The following is a 26,801-nucleotide window of genomic DNA, read 5'->3' on the forward strand; positions in this document are numbered from 1 at the left end:
AAGAGCATGGACATTTAGAGTGCAAAGTCAAGGTCAACTATTCTGGGAACCATTACAGGAACAGATGAGAGAGAACCAGCTCAGTGGTCAGGACCCTATCAGCAAGTCTTGCTAATAGCTGTTGCCATATTTTGAGTGTATATTGATGGCCCTATCTGCTTCTAAGAGTGAGTCATTCTTGCAACTAAAATAAATATTAATATGTTTAGCATAAGATGCCTTGAACAAATTCTTTGGTGTCTCAAATAGCAAGTTTGGCAAGCAAAATTAGTCATTTATGAAGTGTGATTCACTGTACTGTTATTAATCGTAATAGGAGATCCAGATATTTTGTCACTTAAATACTAATCAATAAACGTCCCTGGCATTTTCCAGTCTTTGAATATTTGTCATAGGTGGATATAGATTAATGAAAGCAAAACTGATTTCATTCAGAAAGAAACAAATAAAATCATGGCAAGCAGACAAAGTAGTTTCCAGGTAAAAGAGAAAAATAACTTATGAGGCATATGTACCCTCTTTCCCAACCTGTAGAAGATTTTGGATGATTTCTTAACAATTCAACCAAAAATGAAAGAAACTTTGAAATTTCTCTACATTCAGAATATCTGCCAGGAAACAAACATAAAGACTATCAGACAAGGCAGCTAATGCTTTGAATGTTTTAAAATTTCATATTAAGTGATAGTTTTAAACATCTAATATTTGTGGTAATATCTTTTCATTTTTAATGACATTTATATGATATTTATCCCATGTCAATGTTCCCACATTTTAATATTTCCTGTTCCCAAAGTCTATAACAAGTATAGAACATTTTTTGCTTGATATTAAAATATACAATCGTAACACAATGTGTTGGCTGTAAAAATAAATAGCCTTGCAGTTATTGTTATATCTTTTTTACAGAAAACCACTGAAATTTCTAAGATAATTATATCGCATAAAAATGATTCATTATATATTATTTTTGTCCCACATTATTATTTAAAAATACATGAATAAAATGTTATGAAAAGTACAGAATACTTTATGATTGTGGGAAATCTAGTTTTTCAATCCCAAATGCTAGCAATCTGCAAACACAAGTGGAACACAAGAATTTGCATCTTTTACAAGCATCCCAGGTTAATGCATATGTCCTGAGTGGTCAACACAGCAGAACACTGCCTGAACCCACTGGAGCTAAACTCTGAGTCTCAGGAACTTTAGAGGAGTGCTGTTGTGCTCAGTTGCTCAGTCGAGTCTGACTCTTTGCAACCCTGTGGACCATAGGCCGCCAGGCCCTTCTGTCCATGGAATTTTCCTTGCAAGAATACTGGAGTGGGTTGCCATTTCCTTCTCCAGGGGCTCTTCCCAACCCAGGAATTGAACCCGTGGGTAGTAGGCAGGGGAATAGGTAAGGGTTAGAAGGACACTGAGAGAAGGGCTTTCTGGTTCTTATAAATATTCTTCAAATTACACCACAGATACTGCAGCTAAATCAGATTACTCACATATGACATATGTCTATCATGGTATGATAGCTATTTCTTTGGTTTCTTGTGATAATTAATGTAAACAATACATCAAATCACCTTCCTAGAATCATGCCTGGCCCATGACACTTCCCTTCCTCCTTTCCCTATCTTGTCCACCTTAACCTTCCATGAACCCACAGTTCTATAGCTTTGTGTTAACTATGAATTTGGGACATTAACGCTGTTCAATAAATCACTCTGTGTCTCCAACCACATAAGCCTGAGGAAATTGAGATGAGAATAGCTATGATGTTCCCACTGATGGCCAAGATGTATGTGTTGAATGCCACTAGATTGTCTGGGTTGCTTTGGGTCTGTTAGAATTCAGCTCACACCTCTGCTGTAAACATGGATACTGCAGTCCTTGCAGCAGATGCCAAAACATTTCTAGACTCCTGAAGTGATGGCTCTACAAGCCTGTGCTTTGAGAATTACAGTCATAAACACAGAAAAGCATGCCCATAAACAGTAGTTTAGGACTCTTGCTTGCTTTATACTCAACATTAATTGACTTAACCAAATGATTTATGTTTATGTAAAGTGTAATTTCAACAGGACGTTAAGGTTCTAAGAGAATGCATTATATAAACTAACTTTGCATGAAACATCACAAGCATATCACGGAACATTTTAATTTCAAAATCTTGTGTTTATAAGTCAGTGTGTGAATTTTTTTATACATAATTTATAGAAAAGTAGACAGTGGAATGCGGCTGTCAGCTAGATTGTATTGATTCCCTAGTTAGACAGACAGTTAACAGAAATAGACACTCTTATGAAAAGAACTGAATACATATTAATATTTCCACATCTCATCGGATTGTTAGCCTGGCTCTTAGAACAATTCTTATCCCACAGACTTGAGTCACTAATGTTTCAGTTTGTGCTACATCTTTATTCCCTGAATGTGTACTTAATTAAAAGTACTTACTATTACTTGGGAGAGATGAATCTCTGTGAATGATGACTGTGTCAGCCTGGCACTTCCAAAGCCATAATTGGAACACTCTGCATCTGGATGTATTTTCACAACTGTATACCCTAGGTTCCCTCTTTTTATTGAGAACAGAACTTCACTCAGCTTTTGTACTTAGTGTGCCTGAGGCCCTGCCCGAGCCTTGCGTTAAGGAAGTATTCATACGTATGCAATGTATGAAAGAATTCATGAGAGTCAGATGCCCATATTCTTTTATCTGGCTTCTGAAAAAGTGCTTACGGTTTTCTCTGCAAGCATTTTTGTATCTCCTAAACTTACCCATAGGCTTGTCTGGAGGCTCAGATGGTAAAGAATCCGCCGGAAATGCAGGAGACCTGGGTTCAACCCCTAGGTGGGGAAGATCCCCTGGAGAAGAGAATGGCAACTCACTCCAGGATTCTTGCCTGGAGAATTCCATGGACAGAGGAGTCTATGAGGTCGCAAGGAGATGGACATGGCTGAGCAACTAAGCATGCAGTACTGACCCGTGGGGAAGTTCTTCCTTGAGTATGACCTACATCACTCCCATAGAGGTGGAATATAGTTAGTCCTTGCTTCCACCTCTGGACTTCTGGTTAAATATCACACACCCTTCAGCTTATCCTCAAGGTGTCTCAAGTCAAGCCCAGGATGGAGGACTTACATGCTCAAGTTCAAGTAAGTCAGCGCTGGACAGAGCTGTTATCCAGGTTATTGCTGAGAGCTGAATTGAAATCCAACCAAACAGAATAAACACAGGGTGATTTCATATATATTCAGAATTATATTATATATATTATATATTAGGGACGCTACTGGCCATTATATGCAGACAGTTTTTGTTTGTTCTTTATTTTCACTCTTAAAAAATTAAGAGTATAACTTTATCCTTTGTAGTAATATAATTCTGCAGGTTTTGACAAACACACCATCGTGTACCCACCATCACAATCAAGATATAAAACAGTTCCTTCACGAAAAAAGATTACCTTATGACGTAGGCAGCCCTCCAATAGTTCGCATGTGTGCGTGTACATGCTAAGTCACTTCAGCTGTGTCTGACTCCACTACCCTTTGGACTGTAGCCCACCGGGCTCCTCTGTTCATAGGATTCTCCAGGCAAGAATACTAGAGTGGGTTGCCACATCCTACTCCAGGGGATCTTCCTGACCCAGGGATGGAACCTGCATCTCCTGTGTCTCCTGCATTGCAGGTGGACTCTTTACCCTTTGAGCCATCAGGGAAGCTGGATCCCTGCAACCACTGATCTGTTTTATCTCCCTATAGTTTTGCCTTTTCAAGAATATCATAAGAATGGATGGACTCTTTTACTTAGTATAAGGCAATTAATAATCTTCTGTGTTGTCATGTGTATCAGTAGTTCATACATTACTGAGGAGTAATTTTATTCCTTTGTGCAGATGTGCCAGATTTGTTTATTCATTCTCCAGCTGAAGGCCATTTCGGTGGTTTCCAGTTGGAGCAATTATGAATAAAATCACCACAAATATTTGTGGGTAGATTTTTGTGGGAGCACAGATTTTTTTTTCTTTTTACTTGTATAATTACCTAGGAGTGAGACAGCTTAGTCTTATGGTAAAAGTATAATTAAAATTATGAGTCTAACAAAGTTTTTCTAAAGTAGCTATATCATTTTACATCCCCACCTGTAGTGTATGAGTTCCAGTTGCTCTACCTCCTACCATGCACTCATTATGAACAGTATTTTTAATTTTGAACTCCTTAATAGGTATGTATTGGTACTTCCTTGTGACTGTATTTTTCATTTCCCTATGACTAATGATATTGAGCATTTTTTCATGCATTTATTTGATATTTGCATATCCTCTCTGAAGTATCTATTTAAATCTTTTATCCATTTTGTATTAGGTTTTTGCATATTTTTGAGTTTTGAGAGTTTTTAGTATATTATACAATTTCTTCTTAGGTATGTGATTTTCAGATCTGTTTCCCTACTTTATGTTTTGCCTTTCATTCTTTTAATACTGATTTTTGAACAATAGAATTTCTTAACTTTGATGAAATGCCATTTATCATTTTTTCTTTTATGATTAATACTTTTGATGTCATAGTTAAGAAAGCTCTGCCTAACCCAAAGTCAAAAAGGTTTTTTGCTTACGCTTTGCTTTAGAAATTTTTTTTTATTTTAATTGGAGGCTAATTACTTTACAATATGCTTTGCTTTAGAATTTTATGTTCTTAGATTTTATATTTAAGTCTATAATTTATTTTAGTAAATTTTTATAAGGAAAAGTTGGTACAGATCAAGTTCATTAATTTTCTCACATACGATACCCAATTGCCAACACCATTTGTTGAAAAGACAATTATTTTTCTATAAAATTCTCCTTGTCACTTTGACAACAATCAACTAAATACACACACATACATCTATTACTCTCAATTCTATTCAATAGATCCATTTATCTGTCTTTTATGTTAATGCTACCCTTGACTATAGTAGTAACTTTATAGTAAGCCTTGAAATAGTATCAGACTTTCAAATTTATTCTGTTTCAGGATTGGATTTCAGTCCTTTGAATTTCTATATGAAATTTAGAGTCACATAAGGAGAATTTTGTCCTCTCTTTGACTCAGATATTTTCAATATGAGAACTTTAAAATATTGAAAATCTCAAATATTGACAAATCATGATGAAATCTCTTTTTGATTACTGCTTCTACATTTTCTAAAGGACTCACTAACAAGAATGTATATCTAAACAGTTGATCTTGATGAGAATCCATGTACAAAAACAATAACTGAATCAGTCTTAAGTGAGCATTTCTTTTCTATACCCTGTCACTTCATGAGTAATTTTAAACATACCAGAGGACGAGTTTCTCAGTGCTCCTGAAGAGATTAATCCATCCTTTTTGCATTCAACTCCACATTTAGGCTTTTGTTCTCATTTTTATATATGCTCATATTCTCCTTGTTTAATGCAAAAGTATAATTTTCATGTATTTTATGTTATATGAAAAAATATAAGAATTGGTAATTACTACTCATACTCATAATTACCATACCTTGGGCAGACAAACAAGTGAAAACAAGTGTCAAGCAACTTATTTGGCTTCCAAATGTGTAACCGCTTAGTCCAAGAAGTGCATCTCTGAATATTTTTATAAAATTTTCATTTTAATTTTATTCAGTGTTACACTTGATGCCTACCTTGTTCCCTAGATCAAATGCATCATAGTCTCTAGGGGTGGGATCCAGATATCTTCCATTTTTTAAAATGAAACTTCATGTGACTGCAATGTTTAGCCACACAATACTACTAACATGAGAAATCTAAAATGTTCAAATTCATAGAAGCAAGGAGTAGATTGGTGGTTACCAGAGGCTGCAAGAAAGTGAAAATGCAGATATATAAGGAAAAGGGTACAAAGTCTCAGTTATACAAGATGACTAGTCTTAGACACATAATATTCAACATGTGTGGGTGCTCAGTCACTTCAGTATTTTCCAACTCTGTGCAACCCTATGGACTGTAGCCTGCCAAACTCTTCTGTCCATGGGGATTCCCCAGCCAGGAATACTAAAGTGGGTTGCCCTGCCTTCCTCCAGGGGCCTTCCCAACCCAGAGATCAGACCCATGTCATCTCCTACATCTTTTGCATCGAGAGTGGATACTTTACTGCTGAACCACACTAGAACCACCTAATATACAGAATAGTGCCTATAATGAGCAATACTGCATTGTACACTGAAAATTTTGCTGAGAGGATGGATCTTACATTAAATATTTCTATCACAAAAAGTAATAATAATAATACATATGAAAGTTAGGAGGGAATTTTGAGGGTAATGTTTATGCTTCTGGCATATATTATGGTAATGGTTTCATAGATGTATGCATATATCCAAATGCATCAAATTGTATACATCAAATATGCAAAGATTTTTGTATGTCATACCATATCTCAGAAAAATTCTTTAAAATCATATGTATATAATTTTAATATACATATTATAAGAATATATAAATATACTTATACCTATTATTTACCACATCAGTTCAGTTCAGTCACTCAGTCGTGTCCAACTCTTTGTGATCCCATGGACGGCAGCACACCAGGCTTCCCTGTCCATCAACCAACTCCCAGAGTTTACCCAAACTCCTGTACATTGAGTCGGTGATGCCATCTAACCATCTCATTCTCTGTCATCCCCTTCTCCTCCTGCCTTCAATCTTTCCCAGCATCAGGGTCTTTTCCAATGAGTCAGTACTTCACATCAGGTGGCCAAAGTATTGGAGTTTCAGCTTCACCATCAGTCCTTCCAATGAATACCCAGGACTGATCTCTTTTAGGAGGGACTGGTTGGATCTCCTTACAGTACAAGGGACTCTCAAGAGTCTTCTCCAACACCACAGTTCAAAAGCATCAATTTTTCAGCACTCAGCTTTCTTCACAGTCCAATTCTCACATCCATACATGACTACTGGAAAACCATAGCCTTGACGAGACGGGCCTTTGTTGGCAAAGTAATGTCTCTGCTTTTTAATATGCTGTCTAGGTTGGTCATAACTTTCCTTCCAAGGAGTAAGCATCTTTTAATTTCATGGCTGCAGTCACCACCTTCAGTGATTTTGGAGCCCCAAAAAATAAAGTCAGCCACTGTTTCCGCTCTTTCCCCAACTATTTGCCATGAAGTGATGGGACAAGATACCATGATCTTAGTTTTCTTAATATTGAGCTTAAGGCCAACTTTTTCACTCTCTTCTTTCTCTTTCATCAAGAGGCTCTTTAGTTCTTCTTTGTTTTCTGCCATAAGGGTGGTGTCATTTGAATATCTGAGGTTATTAATATTCCTCCCGGCAATCTTGATTCCAGCTTATGCTTCATCCAGCTCAGCGTTTCCTGTAGTGTACTCTGCATGTAAGTTAAATAAGCAGGGTGACAATGTAAGCCTTGATGTACTCCTGTACTCCTTTCCCTATTTGGAACCAGTCTGTTTTTCCATGTCCAGTTCTAACTGCTGCTTCTTGACCTGTACAGATTTCTCAAGAGGCAGGTCAGGTGGTCTGGTATTCCCATCTCTTTCAGAATTTTCCACAGTTTCTTGTGACCCACACTGACAAAGGCTTTGGCGTCATCAATAAAGCAGAAACAGATATTTTTTCTGGAACTCTCTTGCTTTTTTGATGATCCAGCAGATGTTGGCAATTTGATCTCTGATTCCTCTGACTTTTCTAAAACCAGCTGGAATATCTGGAAGTTCTTGGTTCACGTATTGCTGAAGCCTGGGTTAGAGAATTTTGAGCATTACTTTGTTAGTGTGTGAGATGAGTGCAATTGTGTGGTAGTTTGAGCATTCTTTGGCATTGCCTTTCTTTGGGATTGGAATGAAAACTGACCGTTTCTAGTCTTATGGCCACTGTATGTTTTCCAAATTTGCTGGCATATTGAGTGCAGCACTTTCACAGCATCATGGTTGAGGATTTGAAATAGCTCAACTGGAATTCTGCCACCTCCACTAGCTTTGTTCATAGTGATGCTTCCTAAGACCCACTTGACTTTAGATTCAAGGATGTCTGGCTCTAGGTGAATGAACACACCATCGTGATTATCTGGGCCATGAAGATCTTTTTTGTACAGTTCTTCTGTGTATTCTTGCCACCTCTTCTTAATATCTTCTGCTTCTGTTAGGTCCATACCATTTCTGTTCTTTATTGTGCCCATCTTTGCATGAAATGTTCCTTTTGTATTTCTAATTTTCTTGAAGAGATCTCTAGTCTTTCCCATTCTGTTGTTTTCCTCTATTTCTTTGCACTGATCACTGAGGAAGGCTTTCTTACCTCTCCTTGCTAGTCTTTGGAACTCTGCATTCAAATGGGTATATCTTTCCTTTTCTCCTTTGCTCTTCACTTCTTTTACAGCTATTTGCAAGGCTTCCTCAGATATCCATTTTGACTTTTTGCAGTTCTTTTTCTTGGGGATGGTCTTGATCACTGCCTCCTGTACAATGTCACAAACCTCAGTCCATAGTTCTTCAGGCACTCTGTCTATTAGATCTAATCCCTTGAATCTATTTGTAACTTCCACTGTATAATCATAAGGGAATTGATTTAGGTCATACCTGAATGATCTAGTGGCTTTCCCTACTTTCTTCAATTTAAGTCTGAATTTGGCAATAAGGAGTTCATGATCTGAGCCACAGGCAGCTCCCAGTCTTGTTTTTGTTGACTGTATAGAACTTTTCCATCTTCGACTGCAAAGAATATAATCAGTCTGATTTTGGTATTGACCATCTGGTGATGTCCATGTGTAGAGTCTTCTCTTGTGTTGTTGGAAGAGGGTGTTTGCTATGACCAGTGCGTTCTCTTGGCAAAAACTCTATTCGCTTTTGCCCTGTTTCATTCTGTACTCCAAGGCCAAATTTGCCTGTTACTCCAGGTGTTTCTTGACTTCCTACTTTTGCATTCCAGTCCCCTATAATGAAAAGGACATCTTTTTTTCAGTGTTTGTTCTAAAAGGTCCTGTAGGTCTTCATAGAACCGTTTAACTTCAGTTTCTTCAGCATTACTGGTCAGGGCATAGACTTGAATTACCATGATATTGAATGGTTTGCCTTGGAAATGAACAGAGATCCTTCTGTTGTTTTTGAGATTGCATCCAAGTGCTGCATTTCAGACTCTTTTTTTGACTGTGATGGCTACTCCATTTCTTCTAAGGGATTCTTGCCTGCAGTAGTAGATATAATGGTCATCTGAGTTAAATTCACCCATTCCAGTCCATTTTAGTTTGCTGATTCCTAAAACGTTGATGTTCACTCTTGCCATCTCCTGTTTGATCACTTCCAATTTGCCTTGATTCATGGACCTAACATTCCACATTCCTATGCAATGGTGCTCTTTACAGCATTGGACCTTGCTTCCATGACCAGTCACATCCACAACTGGGTGTTGTTTTTGCTTTGGCTTCGTCTCTTTATTCTTTCTGGAGTTATTTCTCCACTGATGCCCAGTAGCATACTGGGCACCTACCGACCTGGGGAGTTCATCTTTCAGTGTCCTATCTTTTTGCCTTTTCATTTTTCATGGGGTTCTCAAGGCAAGAAAACTGAAGTGGTATTTATATTTATCGTATAAATACATATATACACAGGGAAGAAGGATGAAAGAGAATAAAATATAAAATGTAATTAATGTGTTGTACCATTTTTTTCAGCTTTAAATAAAAATGCAATAAGATATCCAACTTACCAGAATATAAAATAAATGCTACTCTTGAATGTAGTTGATTGTTGATTGGGAGACTCATAATTATTTGAGCTATGTTGTCAATGTTTTCTTTTGTTTTTAAATAAAGAGCTCCTAAAGTAAGTTTGGAAGTGTTTCCTCTTCTGATAATTCTGGGAATTTGAAAATGATTAGTAATTATTTTTTAAATGTTAGATAGAATTAATCAGTAAAGCTATCTGGTCCTGGGTTTGAATTTGTTGGGAAGTTTTTGGTTACTGATTTAATCTCCTTATTAGCAATCATTCTGTTAAATTTGTAGTCTCTATTTCTTCAGGCTTAGGTTGTCCTTCTTTTTCCAGTTCCTTTGGATATAAAGTTGTTGTTGTTGTTGTCGTTGCTGTTATTGTTCAGTCACCAAGTTGTGTCTGACTCTTTGCAATATAAAGTTACTTTGTTTGCTTGAGATCTTTCTGTTTTCTTAATACAGGTGTTTATCACTGTAAAATTCCCTCATAGAACTGCTTTTGCTGCAACTCATAAGTTTTGGTATATGTATTTTTATTTTCATTTGTCTCAAGATATATTTTCAAAATTTCTCTTTTGATTTCTTATTTGATCCATAAACATTTCGGTAGTTCAGTTCAGTTCAGTCACTCAGTCTTGTCCGACTCTTTGTGACCCCGTGGACTGCAGCACACCAGGCTTCTCTGTCTATCACCAACTCCCCGAGCTTGCTCAAACTCATGTCCATCAAGTCAGAGATGCCATCCAACCACCTGATACTCTGTCGTCCCCTTCTCCTCCTGCCTTCAATCTTTCCCAGCATCAGGATCTTTTCCAATGATTTCAGTAGCATGTTGTTTAATTTTCATTGTTAATTTTCCAGTTTTTTCCTGAAACTAATTTCTAGATTTCATATCACCAGGGTCAGAAGAAATGCTTGATATGATCTAAAGCTTTTCTAAGTTTATTAAGTCTTGCTTTGCAGTCTAACATATGATCTATCCAAGAGAATTTTCCATGTGCATTTGAGAAGAATGTGCATCCTACTGTTAGTATTCTGTATATGTCTTTTTGGTCTATCTGGTTTAATATGTAGCTTAAATCGATTTTTTTTGTATTGATTTTTTTTTTTTAATCTGGATGATTTAAGTTCAGTTCAGTCACTCAGTCATGTCCGACTCTTTGCGACCCCACGAATTGCAGCACGCCAGGCCTCTCTGTCCATCACCAACTCCCGGAGTCTACCCAAACCCATGTCCATCGAGTCAGTGATGTCATCCAACCATCTCATCCTCTGTCGTCCCCTTCTCCTCCTGCCCACAATCCTACCCAGCACCCTTCTCCTCCTGCCCACAATCCTACCCAGCATTAGGGTCTTTTCCAATGAGTCAACTCTTCGCATGAGGTGGCCAAAGTATTGGAGTTTCAGCTTCTGTTGTCAAAATTTGGTCTTAAAATCCTCTGCTATTCACTTTTCACAGAATTAGAACAAAAAATTTACAGTTTTTATGGAAACACAAAAGACTCTGAATAGCCAAAGCAATCCTGAGAAAGAAAAAACAGAGCTAGAGGAATCAGGCTCCCTGACTTCAAATTACACTATACTACAAAGCTTTAATAATCAAAATAGCATGGTATTGGCACAAAACTGAAATAAGAGAGGTTTGTGTTTGTGTTTTAGTCACTAAGTCGTGTCCGACTCTTGTGATCCCATGGACTATGTCTGCCAGGCTCCTCAGTCCATGGGATTCTCCAGGCAAGAATACTGGAGTGTGTTGCCATTTCCTTCTCCAGGGGATCTTCCTAACCCAGGAATTGACCCCGGGTCTCCTGCATTGCAGGCAGAAGATTTACCAACTGAGCTATGAGGGAAGCCCAAGAGAGGTTTAGTCATCCTTTAAAACTTAAAAATATAATTTAAGTAATCAGGCACTAATAATTCAAAAATGGAGAGAAGAATGGAAAATTGTATATTTAAGTTAAATCTACTGGAACATTTTTCTTACTTAGATTAAGTATCAATTACTTAATTCTCACCTACAAAAACAAGACAATTTTACTGACTAACACATATAATTATTTTAGGGGAAAAATTCTCTAGAAAATAGGCACAAACCAACAATTTACAGCTTTATAAATAATTTTAAACATTTTTATTAAAGTTCCCAAATTTTAGTGAACACAGAATCTTTCAGCAAATTATCATTTTGCTGTCAACATTTAGTGTATACAAACTAATTCGCTTTTTAAGCCAAAGAAAGCAAATCCATATATATATATATATATATATATATATATATAACTATAGTTCACTCAGAGCTCCTTCTTCACAATTTTAAAAGCACCAGAAAAAAAATACTTCAGTATACATAATTTTTATTTAGAATACATAGCATCCTCTTCCCTTCTCTATCTCATTTCTCCCTCTATCTGGCAAAAATTCTTTCATTTAAATTAGAAAATAATATTTTATTTAGTACTCATATTAATTTTCCTATCAGTGTCCTCAGTGGAAGATGTTGGATTCATTTATATATAATTTGTATGCTAATAAGAATCCTTGGAAGTGTAACTTTCTTTACCAAAATCCTACTTATGTCTTCAGTTGGTAAACTGTCTCACAATATAGTATTCCAGAAGCTATTTTCCTAAGGCCTAATATTTATGATACAAAACTGAATATTTTTAAAGGGTCTCTACTTTCAACAAGAACAGATTAAGCACTTACTATGTGTCAAATAGTGAGCTGTGCTCTAAAGAAACAAACAAATGAGATGAATCTATGGAGGTTTGTAGTATAATAAATTTTAAAATATTCACTTTATATCACTTTTAAACTCACAAGTGCAAGCACCGTCTTTGTAAGTATAATTTTCAGATTGCTGTGCCACAGATTTGTCCCAGATTAAACTGTCATCCATGGAAAACTTCCATAAGAGAAAACCTTCATAATTTCAGAGAAGCAAAAATCATGAGTGAGAATTTAAGACTTACACTACACTCTAACTGATCACACAACTCAACTAAAAATAAATCTTTCAGGAAACAAAAATGCACTGTTTGGTTTATCGCATTTATGAAAAGTAATTGACTGATTTTTCTCCTTTTTTTCAAAGGGTTATTTGGTGTCATGTGGAAATAGTCACATCATTTGGGAGATAATGTCTGCTTTTGAATAAATATCCCTTAAGGTTCCAATGTTTTTCTCTCCTTTCGAATAGCAACACTCAACTGTGGAATGAAAGGACTACTTTAAAATGAATTGAATGAAATACGCTTTTCAAAGTCCTACTTCATTTAAATATTTTCACTTTCAGAAGACACAGCTGAAGTAAACACAGAAGTTATGGAACATATTGAAAAAAAACATCCATATATATGAAATTATCATTCATTGTGATAAAATGGAGAAAATGTGATTTTGCCCTGAGACTTTGGAACCCCTACTGGTTAAAAACAAATCAAAACAAACAAACAAAAAAGCAGGAAACTTTCTCCATTTGCTTCTTCTCCTTTTTTTCTCTGTTTTCACCTAATGATTTATTTGTCAAACCTTGTAGGGGAAAAGGGATGTGTTCTCAGGATTAATTCTGTACTGACTAACAGGAGACAACTTTCTTTGACTTTGCAATCATCATGCTCCATAGCCTTGGATAAGCAACACTATTTTTTATGCCTCAGTTTAATATTCTGAATATAATTATGTGGACTATTTCAATGTGATTTACACATTTGGGTAAATGTCACTTGGCTCCAGCACTCACATTTTATCATTTATCATATCAAAGCATAAGTCTTTCATTTCTGGAAATTTGTTTTTGTTCTCCCATGATTTGAAGATGGCATTGATTCAAGTAGAATTAGGTTGAAGGAATGTGTTACTTTTTGCACTAGGTTATTTGCAGCTTCATGGTTTATTCCTTTCTACACTGATACACTGTAATCTTGATTGTTTTTTACTTGATTATCTATCCAAAATTCTACCCCACAAATTTAACTTATACACAGTATATGGCAAACTCTCATTTATAGATAACTAATATGTATTTCCATCCTTACAAGTGCCATGAACTATAAAAAATTATAAAATAAACACTAAATCTTGTAAGACAATATCTGCCCTTAACGAGTTTTCATTTATGGTGGAGAAGATGGAAGCATGAAGTCAACTAAGAATACCAGGCAGAGAGGTACAGACTAGAAGTCCTCACCCAGATCAGTGAAAAGAGTTACACTTCCTGGTTTCTCTAGACTTAGCCTGGCTTATGTCCATGTCTGGATTTAGGCATTCCCCATTCCCTTTCACACACACAAAAGTATCCAAGTTTCAATAAAAGACTGCTGGGGAAAACTCTACGCTGGTGTGAAACATGAATTGTATAATATTTTTGTTAGAAAATAGGAGAGAGAAATAACATTACAAAGCAGTGAAAAAATGATATAAATGTGTTGGTTCATTCCACAATTACTAAATTAATTTCCTTCTTACCCTTCAGTCAGAGTTGTTGGTATTTGGCATCAGCATCGTCACATGAACTTGTCTGTCAGCTGTAATTATGACAAGAATTTGTTTTCAAAATGTACAAAAGGATGAGATGAAAATGTCACACAAACCAATGACAGGTCTCACTGGCATCCCAGTTTTTCAGAGGTAACTTGACATATTATTAGAGACACAATTTGGAACACAGGGCTCCAGATTCAAATCCCATTTCTGCCCTTTATAGCTCTTTGATTTTGAGAAAGTGTAGCATTTCTATGTTTCCCTTATTTTTGAATTCAGCAGTGCCTAAAGGTTTTAGAATTAAATAAAATTAGAGTATATGAAAGTCCTCAGTAAAGTAAGTATAGGTAATCAGTAAAAATTGTGTGTGTGTGTGCTCAGCAGCTAAGTCATGTCCAATTCTTTTGTGACCCCATGGACTATAGCCCATCAGACTCCTCCGTCCATGGGATTCTCCAGGCAAGAATATTGGAGCAGGGATCCCCTTCTCCAGGGGATCTTTCTGACTCAGGGATCAAACCTGAGTCTCTTGGGTCTCCTACATTGGCAGGCAGATTCTTTACCACTGCACCATGTGGGAAGCCCCATTAAGTAAAAATTAGTTGACTCTAAATGCGACACAGCATGTTCAGACTCTTGAAATATCAACAGTTTTCTATGAACCAGTCAATAAAAGCCTTGCAGAGAAAGCAGCCCTATATTGACTGCCACTCTGCTGGGGCCAGAAAAGTGTATGATAGGTAAGCTCATTCTCAATCAGAAGAGGAAATTCAAGGCCTGTTTGGTGTCCACTGAAAAAACATGCACAACTTAAAAGTTAAGAGTTATGTGTCATTTGGTGGGAATTTTTAGGACTTCAAGCTCGGGAGACAGCATCTCAATCCTGAGAGAACTGCTCAGAGCAGGTTAAGGCAGGGACCCAGGTTATATAGAAGTTTTGCAACAAGGGCAGGTAGTCTGAAGGTCAAAAGATTATTATAAATTAAAGAAAATCATATACCCCAAGTTAAGGAATTTGGTGCTTCAATGTATGGGAAGATGGAAGAATCTGGGCTCTCTGAAATCATTCCTTTGATATGCACTTCGCTTATCTGGGGCCAGTATCCTGTGTTTTCACATCCTGAGTTTCCTCAGGGCTCACCATAAGGAGTGGCTGCAGTTTGATGGCTGCTGGATGGCAGGTATTCTTTCCTTTCTGAGTTCCCTCAGGGCTCACCAGCTCACCATCTGTGGTGGCTGCAGTCACTGATGATTGTGACATGTTTGTTTACTGAATTTGCAAGAAATAATCCATTTCTCACTGGACTAGCATGTGTGTCTACACCCTATACCTCTAGTCTGTGTCAGTACCACTTAAAAACTATTAACATCATTGATTTTAAAGAAAAAAATGAAACTCAGAGGAAATGGAAGCAGACCCACAATCTGTCTGAAATAAATGACTGCATTAAGACATTGACTTCTGGAGGCTTTGAACTGCCTCAGTGACTCTTCTGTCTCCTGAGTCTTCTCCTGGCATCAGATTTGTAGTAGAAGGAGAATATCAAGTTTTTTCCTCTTAAATCACCATGAGCTTAGTCATCCTATTGCCTCCAGATCTGGATTTTAGTTAATGTACTTGTGGTAAACAAATAATCTGGTTCTAAAATCTCTTCATGTTTACTCCCCAAAAGACCCACCCTATTGATTGTTTTCATGTTCTGATTCATAACTTTCTTTTTGAATTTTGGAGAAATACAGTCATATTTGAAAATAGAACTAGAGTTGTATTTAGTTAAATACATAACCACTACTCACTATCTGGGATCTTAAAGAACAGTTTTAAAAATAAAAAAAAATTATGCTTTCTTCTCTACCTAATGCTGGCTTAAAAAAAAAAAAAAAAGCACAATGTGACAGTTGCAAGTTAAGTTTTATTTGGGGCAAAATGAGGACTGCAGCCTGGGAAATATCACCTCAGATAGCTCTGAGAAACTGCTCTGAAAAGGTAGGGGGAAGGTCAGTATATATATGATTTTGGAATAAATGCAATCAAGCACATATTTTTTTCCAGAAGCTTTCTGCTAGTCAGAAGAAACAGATGTCACCATGAAGGATTTTAGTACTTTTCTTGATATGAAGAGATGTAAGAACTGCTAAAATTAGCTCCTGAAAATATCTATCCAAAGACCTGTCCTGCCCTTTTTCCCCAAGCACAGAGTGCCTCATTTCTTCTCTCCACCCTAAACTCCGTTCAAGTCTGCTGAAGGTCAGCAGCTGCAGCAACACATGGTTTAATCCTTACAAAGGTAGATGGCAAGCACCCATAGCAAGTGCCATTTTATACTTGAGAATAGTTTCTGGGATTTAGGCATATTCCAAACTTCCAGAGAAAATACTGATAGAAAAATTTCTTAATGAACATCTAGACCACCCAAACTTGGCACCGGGTGATGATAGGGCTGTAGAGCAATTCTTCCACTTGACACATTTAGAAGCAGAAGACCTGGGCTTAGGCTTCAGCTCTGTTACTAAGTTGTACAACTGTGGCCAATTTGTTTAACTTCTCTGGTCCTCAGTTTTCTCTCCTGAACAATCAAAGAGTGGAGTCATTCTCTAAGGTTCTTTCTAGATCTCCAAAGTTTATGATTTTTCCATTCTAAATCAGTCAATTCATATATATTTAAGAAACATCTACTATGGCAAAGGACATCTTTAGTCTTTTCTAATGTACTCACTTTATAACATTGTATTTTGCTTCAGTATATGATAATCATTTGGGATGTGGAACAATCTTGCTGAAAAAAGTCAATCAGTGAATAGTCAGCTCTGTGTTAGCATAAATTCTTATAAATGCTTTTGACCATTTTTGTCTTCAAAAATTGTCCTTTTTAAAAAAGCAACACTCTAATCCTAAAAACTTCATGTCAGCTAGTTGAAGCCTAAATTCTAGTAACAAAATGTCTTTGGGGAAGCACTTATTTCTATTTATTTCACTGAAAATATCAGATATCTTACTTCTATACATAAACTCTTGATTTCCATTTCCCAGAAACATTTCCCCTGAAAACTACCACAAATGATGACTCCAATTAGAAAAAAATTTAATTAGAAAAATCTTAATGTATGCATAGGCTGATTAGGAAGTAGGAATCATGGAGACATGGTAGTCTTTAGTCATAGCAGGCAGTGTATCCTTGTGAATTGTGCTTAATTTTTTCATAGAGTACTGAGATAATCAAATGGAAAACAAACCTAGGGCCAGCCCAAGTGGGGAAGTCTAACTAGAGATCTCACTGAAATAACTGGACAAATCAGGATAAAAATGATCTAGAAATAAACCCACCCCCCACCAACGACAATTCTTAAAAAGAAACTTTGTTATCTCCAAGCCTGGTAATGATGCAGTGGGGGGTGGGGGGTGGGGGTGGGGAGATTCCTTTTGAGATGCTGAAATCACAAGTCCCTTTTCAGGAGTTTGCAGCATAGGTTTATGTTACCTAGTTTGTTACAAAGAAAAGTTAAAAAGAGGGAATTAGTTGAAAGTGATCTGGCATGCTGTTTCTCCCAGGCATGTTGCAGAAATAAACACATAACTTTCTAGTTACACAGTGAATCCAAAGGTGATTTGGAACAAATTAACAGAAGTTTCTTTTTCTTCAAAAACTTTACCACCACCTTAAGAAAATCCTATTTTATGGTAGCTCTATAATGGCTATGGGAGAGGTACCCTTTGAGTTCATGCAAAAGCTCAGCTTTAACAAGCATGAACATCAGACTGGCTATAGGGTTCTCAAAGAATGTGGAGATTCCAAATACACAAAACTGATAAAACTGCACCCACACACAAAATATATCAAAACCCCCAAATCCTAGGGATAAGATGGAGAAGAAACATGAACAGAAGTCAGAAGGCTTAAAGATTCTTTGCTGGATCCAACTTTAGTCAGATTCTTGACCATCTCTTAGGTTCACCTGTGCACTTTCTTATAAAATCCGGTTTTAATAAGAACTCTGCATGTGAGTTTAGCAAGAACTTCCCAATTCAATATCTGGTTATTCTGGTGATCAGATTCCTCATCCTCTCCCAGATAATGTCTTATTACTTCAGTTTGTTTTTAGTAAGAATTGTTAGGTCAGTTTAGCCAGAATCTAATAACAATCCCTGATGTTTTCTCTTATTTTTCCATCCCCTGAACCCTGCCTTTGGCTTTAAATTCTGTTGCCCAGTGCAAATTCACACATAATTAAACACTTATTGATTAGTAGGACTATTATGAGAATTCAGTGAAGAAATGATGAGATTTTCAATGCATGTTAGAAGGGTAATTGATTGTCTATTTAGGGCAAAAAAATACAGAGAAATATCTATAAAAAAGCAAATCCATACGAATTTGAATCATATATGAAAGACAGTTATAGTATAACAATTTTAGAAGAAAACTTAAAAAAGCATTTTTATGGTAAGTACCAAAATGGATCAAGATTGATAAATACTTATGTAATAAAATTGAGAACTTTTATTCACTGATACACTTCCAAAATTGATGATCAAGCAAAAAGTGATTCCTTTCAAAATATTATTGCTCATTGACAATGCACTTGGTCACCCAAGAATTTTGATGGAGATGGACAACGAGATTAACATTGTTTTCATGCCTACTAACACAACTTCCATTCTGCAGCCCATGGATCAAGGAGTAATTTTGACTTTCAAGTATTAGTATTTAACAAATACACTTTGTAAGGCTAGAGCTGCCATTGATAGCGATTCCTCTGATGGATCTGGCAAGCCAATTGGAAACTTTCTGGAAAGGACTACCGTTCTAGATGCCATTAAGAACATTCATGATTTATGAAAAGTCAAATTGTCAACATTTACAGGTATTCTTGGAAATCCTTATTCTGTCTTATTTTAAGAAATTGTCACAACTATCCCAACCTTCAACAATACCACCCTGATCAGCCAGCAACCATCATCATCCAGGCAAGACTCTCTACCAGCAAAAAGATTATGATTCACTAAAGGCTCGAATAATGGTTAACATTTCCTACTAATAAAGTATTCTAAAATTAAATTGCACGTGTGCTCAGTCGTGTCCAAGTATTGCAACCATAGCCAGGCTCCCCTGTCCATGGGATTTCCCAGGCAACAGCACTGGAGTGGGTTGCCATTTCCTTCTCCAGGATTTTTCCAACTCAAGTATCGAACATTTCAGGTGGACTGTTTACCGCTGTGCCACCAGGAAAGCCTTGCACACTTTAATAGACTACAGTATGATAAAAACTTAACTTTTACATGCCCGGTGAAAACAAAATATTCATGGGAGTCACTTTATTGTGACAGTCATTTTACTGTGGGTGGTCTGGAACTGAACCCACAATATCTCAAGGTGTGCCTATATATAGCAAAACTATTAAAAAAGCAAGGAAATGATAACCCCCAAATTCAGTATACTTGTTATTCCCAATGAAGGAGAGAGAACAGAGTAAGTGTAGGACAAATAAGAAAGTTCAAAATTAATCACAATTTTCTACTTTTTAAGCTGGTGGTGGTTTCATAGATGTTTGTCATTATCTTTTATACCTACACAAAGTAGGTATAAACTTTCTTGAGTATACTCAATGTTAAGTAAAGAGGGGAAAAAATGAAAGGAAAAGAAGGTATTTATATCTTTTATCTGTTCTGTACACAACTCACTCTCCAGCAAGCATCTTGTGAGAATGTTTATGAAAAACTATATAAAAACAAATTGGATTCTAAAGCCAAGTATCTCATTCATTACTTTATGTGTGTTTTACAGATTTAACATAGTGGTTAGAAGCAAAATAATAAAAATCTAAGTTTCTCTGTCTTCTCTGTTGTGATTAAAGGGTGATTGATAAGATGTTGTCTTCTTTATGACTGGAGGAAGACAGAACAGTATTATATTATACTTTATAGTTTACACACTGCCAATAGGTATTATTTTAATTAGAGAATTTGTAGAAAAAGAAAAGAATCAGAAAAGTATTATGAACTGTGGAGTATAAAAAAATATCTTGGATCCTTTGAAGTTTGCTGACAGTTCTCTTGTGCTGTGACAATTTTCTTTGTGCTGTTTTTTCATAAAATGTATTTGTTTTTCCAACCTGTAAGAAAAATAGAAGCTAATTACATGTAGTATTCCAAAAACAGATAAAAGCCTCACCCAGCTATGTGACCTTAGGCAAAATCATTATTCACTATAGGTTTCAATTACTTTATTTGCAAATCAGAGTGGTGGACATCAGCTCTAAAATTCTTTGTCTGTGAGGATAATCCAAGGAGACTGAAAACCTTTTACAATTACATCATTATCTACAATTACAAACCTGCAAGCTGTATTCTATTATGGGTAACATAAAGCAGAAAATTCATTTTAGTAATGTTCACTGCATTGCAGCAGTTTGCAGTGAACAATACAATACATTTTCACAGATATAACTGGGAACCTGAAGGAGCATTGGGTTTCTTGTTCCCATGGAGATATAACCTCAATTAAAATTCTATTCTCATCTCTATGAAACTGTGCAGAAGAATCCAAAAATCAAGAATGATACTGAGAAACCTGCTGAGCTTTGTAACAGTCCATACTCCCCTGAACTTATTTAATTAACTCTTATTAATCAGAATGTGCATCATAATAGCTTTTGGAGTATTTCAAAATTATGAATTACCAAACCCCACCCGGGGCCACTAAATCAGAATTTTCCAGGGTGTGGCCCTGGTATATGGATTGCATTGGGTGATCCAAGGGTGGAAACACTGATTTAATGAAACTCAGCTTCCAGATATAATCTGCAATGGATTAAAAAAAAAAAAAGGAAAGAATAGAATGAAGACACTTTTACCAATAAAAATGTTAATATCCCCAAAGAGTAGTCCACAACTCTTCATTGTCATTTGTTGGAAATTTTTCATACTAACTGTACAAAATAGCAATGACTATGATTGGAAGAAAAGTTATGACCAACTTAGACAGCATATTAAAAAGCAGAGTATTATTTTGCCAACAAAGGTCTGTCTAGTCAAGGCTATGGTTTTTCCAGTAGTCATGCACAGATGTGAGATTTGGACTATAAAGAAAGCTGAACACCGAAGAATTGATGCTTTTGAACTGTGGTGTTGGAGAAGACTTGAGAGTCCCTTGGACTGCAAGGAGATCCAATCAGTCCATCCTGAAGGAGATCAGTCCTGAACATTCTTTGGAAGGACTGATGCTAAAAGCTGAAATTCCAATACTTTGGCCACCTGATGCGAAGAACTGACTCATTTGAAAAGACCCTCATGCTGGGAAAGATTGAGGGCAGGAAGAGAAGGGAACAACAGAGGATGAGATGGTTGGATGGCATCACTGACTCAATGGACATGAGTTTGGGTAAACTCTGGGAGTTGGTGATGGACAGCGAGGCCTGGTGTGCTGCAGTCCATGGGGTCACAAAGAGTTGGACATGACTGAGCAACTGAACTGAACTGATGATGGGAAGTGGGACTTTAGGTCTTTGCAAAGAACAATTTATCCACCTATGCAGCAGCTATAACAAATATCAGGTTTTGAAGCAGCCTATCTATTAAAACACTGTAAGGAAAAGATGAACAATTAGTAAACTACAAATTCAAAGGAGGGTGATGTCTATTACCTATAGGATAATAAGAACTGATATCTGTTGGATATTTATCCAGGTCCAGACATCATGCTAGAACCTTAACAGATTCTTTCTACTCATAGTCAGTTAATTCCCCATTAAAAGATGAAGAAATGGAAGCTAATTGAGTTTAAATACTTCCCCAAGGGCTTGAAATTAATAAATAGCAAAATCAATGCATGTAAAATCAGGTCTTATGATTGCAAATTTTGCTGGATATGATATCAGTGATGTAATTTCCCATTTTTCGGAATTATATGAACAGAAAGAAAAAAGTTTTCATTATGCTACTATCTCAACTGTTGATACAGACATCATTTGTATTATAGAAAGCATATGCCCAAAGCAAAGAGAAAGAACAAAGGGAGATGCCTTTGTTCTGTAGCCATCCCAAGAAAGAAAAGAATATTCCAGAAAACAAAGTGCATAGACAGTCTTCCTTCCTCTCCAATGTGGCATGTGGAGGTAGAGTGAACTATAAGCCAGTTTGGTTTTCCTAAAAGTATTATTTGGATGTGGGTGTAGGTTGGATTTGACCGCAAATACAGACAGGTGTCAAAATGAAAAGTGCATACAGGGCATAGAGTGGAAGGCCAAACTGGAAGGATTAGGAGACCCTGAAGATGAGTAGGCAGTGGGAAGTCTTTTATGGAAAAGAATAAGTCAAAGAGGGGCTTCCCTTGTGGCTCAGTGGTAAATCATCAGCCTGCCAATGTAAGAGACATGGATTCGATCCTTGGGTAGGGAAGATCCCCTGAAGGAGGGCATGGCAACCTACTCCAGTATTCTTTCCTGGGAAGTCCCATGGACAGAGGAGCCTGGTTGGCTACAGTCCATGGGGTCACAAAAGAGTTGGACTGAACAAGAGCAAAAGTCAAAAACAGCATTAGATGGAAAGAGATATGTTGCCACTCTCGAACCCATTTGGACAAAAAGGAGAATAAATTCTCACTCTCTTCTATGAGATCTGTTCAATCATTGCACCGAAAAGGAAGAAAGCATTATTTATATGTAATAAGAAAATCAAATACAGAGCATAACGTTAATAACAGTTACTTTTGTACATGTATTCAAGTTCCTCAGTCAAAGCAGAGTCATCACCAGCACTCACTGGTTTTTTTAGTTAAATGTTTCAGGTGTATCTTTTAAAGAGTTTAAAATATTTTGGATGGATTTATTCTTATCCCCCCCCCCCCCCACACACACACAACAACTGTGGATAGGCCTGGCTGACTCACTACTATTATTCCATGAAGAACTTTGAGGTTCCTAAAATGCGTGGATGGATCAGTAGTAGGTCATGAGCTTTTAGAAATGAAAGGGATGGGCAAAAACAACCTTTATTTACTGATGATGAAATTCAACTGAGAGAAAGTGAATGATTTCCTGATGCTCCCAGTAGCCTTTAGTAGCAGAGTTGTGCTTGTAATACTGATGACTCCTACTCTAGGGGTCTTTCTGTTTTTTTCAGGGGTTTTTAACACACTTCCACCAATCTTAGAGATAAGCTGTGCAGGCTACTGCCTCTGCTGGGAGTTGAATGTTAACTGCAGCTAGCAATTCCAGGTTCCCAAGGTGGCATCTGCCTGCAGCAGATGTGTCAGCTGCTGGTGGAAAGCAGATTAACTCAAGCATCTTTAGATGAGGACTGGGCAATGATTTGTCTTTTCCTTCAAGCAATCTGATTTTAATTAGAATTCTTCATTTGTAATTCTGCAGCAGAACCATCATGTCTTAATATTATGCTTTATGCATCTTATCACTCACAAATTTCACATTGCAAGAAGTAAAGCAATGAAAAGATGTTAATCAGGATTCCCTGATCTTATTTTATTCCCCCTTTATCTGAAAACACTAACTTTGGATGACAAGAAAAATAATAATTGAAGACCCAGCCGCTGCATGCGTGAATGCTAAGTTGCTTCAGTTGTATCCAACTCTCTGCAACCCTATGGACTGTAGCCCGCCAGGCTCCTTGGTCCGTGGGATTCTCTAGGCAGGAATACTGGAGAGGTTGCCATGCCCTCCTCCAGGAGATCTTCCCGACCCAGGAATTAAACCTGCGTCTCCTGAAACTCCTGCATTGCAAGCGGATTCTTTACCACTAAGCCATCCAGGAAACTCCAGCTGCAGCATACTGAAAGTCAAAATTCTTCAGAACTGGGTGCTGTTTTGAAGGATACAGTATCCACTATTAAAATTGCTCCTATATTCATAGTTACTCTTAATGGCTTCATATCTCTCCATGACTTACAGAAGTCATGTTTTATTTTTTATTGTTGTAAATATATATAACATAAAATTCAGCCTTTTAACCATTTTTAAGAGTACAGTTCAATGGCATTAATACATTTACACTGTGTAACTGTCACCATTATCCCTCTTCAGGGATTTTTTTTTATTTTCCCAAATTGAAACTCTGTGCTCATTAAACAATAACTTTCCATTATCTCCTCCCCTCAGTCTCTGGCAACCACTGTTCTACCTTCTCTTTCTATGAATTTGGCTATTCTAGGTACCACATAAAAGAATCATATACGATTTCTTCGTGTCTTTAGAGTTCATCCACATTGCACCAAGAGTCAGAATTTCCTTTCTTTTCAGGATTGATTACTATTTCATATCAATAGTATGTATGTATTGTGCTGAACTTAGTCTTTCCGTCATGTCCAACTCTTTGTTACTCTGTGAACTGTAGCCCGCCAGGCTCCTCTGTCCATGGGGATTCTCCAGGCAAGAATACTGGAATGGGTTGCCATGCCCTCTTCCAGAGGTGGGGTCTAGGGGTCAAACCCAGGTCTCCCTCACTGCAGGTGGATTCTTTACCATCTGAGCCACCAGGGAAGCCCAAGAATACCAGAGTGGGTAGCCTATCCCTTCTCCAGGGAACTTCCCCAACCCAGGAATCGAACCCGTGTCTCCTGCTTTATGGGAAGATTCTGTACCAGCTGAGATACCAGGGAAGCCCATGTATGTACTATATTTTGTTCATTCATTCATCTGTTGATGGATTGCTTCTACCTTTTGATCATCTTGAATCATGCTGCTATGAGCATGACTGTCCAAATATCTCTTTGGGCATCTGCTTTTAATCATTTTGAGTGTATACCCAGAAGTGGAATTGCTGCATCATTTGGAAATTCTATTTTTAAAATTTTGAGGAAAAATCACACTGTTTTCCACAGCAGTTGAACAATTTTACATTCCCTCCATGAGTGTACAAAGGTCCAATCTTTCCCTTACCTACATCCTCTCCTACAGTTGCGATTTCTATTTTGGTGTTGTTGTTTTTTTTTAATAATAGTGATCTTAATGGGTATAAAATTATATCTCATTTTGGCTGTGATTTACATTTCCCTAATGATTAGTGATATTAAGTGTGTTCATGTGCATATTGGCCATTTATATACATGCTTTGGAGAAATGTTTATTCAAGTATTTGCTCATTTTTTAATTACTTTTCTTTGTGGTTGAGACCTAAGAGTTCTCTGTATGTGCTGGACATTAACCCCTTATCAGACATATGACTTGCAAATATCTTCTCTCATTCCATGGGTTCCTTTTTCATCTGCTGATAATGTCATTTTTGATGTAGCCTAAATTGTCTGTCTTTTTTTTTTTTTTTGCTACCTGTGCTTCTGGCATCTTACCAGGGAACCATTGCCAAGTCCAAGATCATGAACATTTGCCCTATGTTTTCTTCATAAAATTTTATAGTTCTTATATGATCTTTTGATCTATTTTCAGTCAATATTCAATATGGTATAAAGTAAGGATCCAGCTTTGTTGTTTTGCATTTGAATAGCCAGCTTTCCCAACAACATTTGTTGAAGAAGCTGTCCTTTCCCTACTTGTCAAAGGTCATTTGACCATACATGTGCGGTTTGCATCTGGGCTCTTTATTCTTCTATTTCATTGGTCTATATTTCTACCTTTGTGATTGCACAACACTGTTTTAATCACTGTAGTTTTGTAGTAACTTTCAAAATTAATGAATATGAAATCTCCAAATTTGTCCACCCTTTTTAAGACTGTCTTGGCTATTTGAGTTTCCTCAAACTTCCACAAAATTTTAGGATGGGTTTTTCTGTTTCTGCAAAACCAGTGTTTTCATAGGGATGACATTGAATCTGAAGATTTCTTTGAGTATTTTTGCCATCTTAATAGTATTATTTTTTTTAATCCATGAACACAAAGTGTCTTTTCATTTATTGCTGTCTTCTTTAATTTCTTTCACCAATATTTTCTAGTTTTCAGGATATAAATCTTTTGCCTCATGGGTTAAGTTTATTCCTAAGTATTTTTTATCTTTTTCATGATATTGTAAATGGAATTGTTTTCTTAATTGCTTTTTCTGATTTTTCACTGTTAGTGTTTAAAAGTGCAATTGATTCTTTCACATTGATTTTGTATTCTGCAACTTTGTTGGATTTATTTAATAGTTCTAATGTTTTGATGTGTGTGCTTTAGGATTTTCTACATGTAAGAGTTCTCATCTGTGAACATATGAGAGATAATTTCACTTCTTCTTTTCTGATTGGAATGCCTTTATTTATTTACTTTTTACTTTCTTGATTGCTTTGGGTAGGACTTCCAGTACACGTTGAAGTCTTACCCAAAGAAGTGGTAAAAGTGGGTATCCTTGTCATGCTCTTGACCTTAGTGAAAAGCTTTCATTATTTACCAGTTAAGTATCTTAGCTGTAGAATTTTTGTATATGGCCTTTATTATGCTGAGGCTATTTCTTTTACTATGGAGATTTAAAAATTCAAGGAAAGAACCATTCCTATAAGAGGTTGATTTTGCTTTGGTTTCACTGAATTGAAACCTGGCCATGTCCAATGTATGACTAAGAGAACTGGCATAAATTGTACTGGCTGAGACACTTAAACCTGACCTTCAAGAATGGAGCAGGGAAGCATAAGAGGGAAACTCGGGTCCCCGGGACACCACTTTCA

The 26,801-nt window shown here is 36.7% G+C and overlaps 2 long non-coding RNA genes across 2 annotated transcripts in view; one reads left to right on the forward strand and one right to left on the reverse strand.

The window, feature by feature from the left end:
* Positions 1–2,889, reverse strand: part of LOC145511114 (uncharacterized) — a 127,541-nt gene extending 124,652 nt beyond the window's left edge. The window contains exon 1 of the long non-coding RNA XR_014057515.1: positions 2,776–2,889. This is a non-coding gene — a long non-coding RNA (uncharacterized LOC145511114). The remainder of the gene's footprint in view (positions 1–2,775) is intronic.
* A 41-nt stretch (positions 2,890–2,930) lies between these two features.
* LOC145511117 (uncharacterized) lies at positions 2,931–13,805 on the forward strand. The gene is made up of 2 exons (XR_014057516.1): positions 2,931–3,153; positions 12,809–13,805. It is a non-coding gene; the product is annotated as an uncharacterized LOC145511117 (long non-coding RNA).
* Positions 13,806–26,801: the final 12,996 nt, after the last annotated feature.

This window comes from Giraffa tippelskirchi, chromosome 6 (assembly GCF_054371585.1).
Source record: "Giraffa tippelskirchi isolate mGirTip1 chromosome 6, T2T-mGirTip1v1.2.pri, whole genome shotgun sequence".
Taxonomy (NCBI): Eukaryota; Metazoa; Chordata; class Mammalia; order Artiodactyla; family Giraffidae; genus Giraffa; species Giraffa tippelskirchi.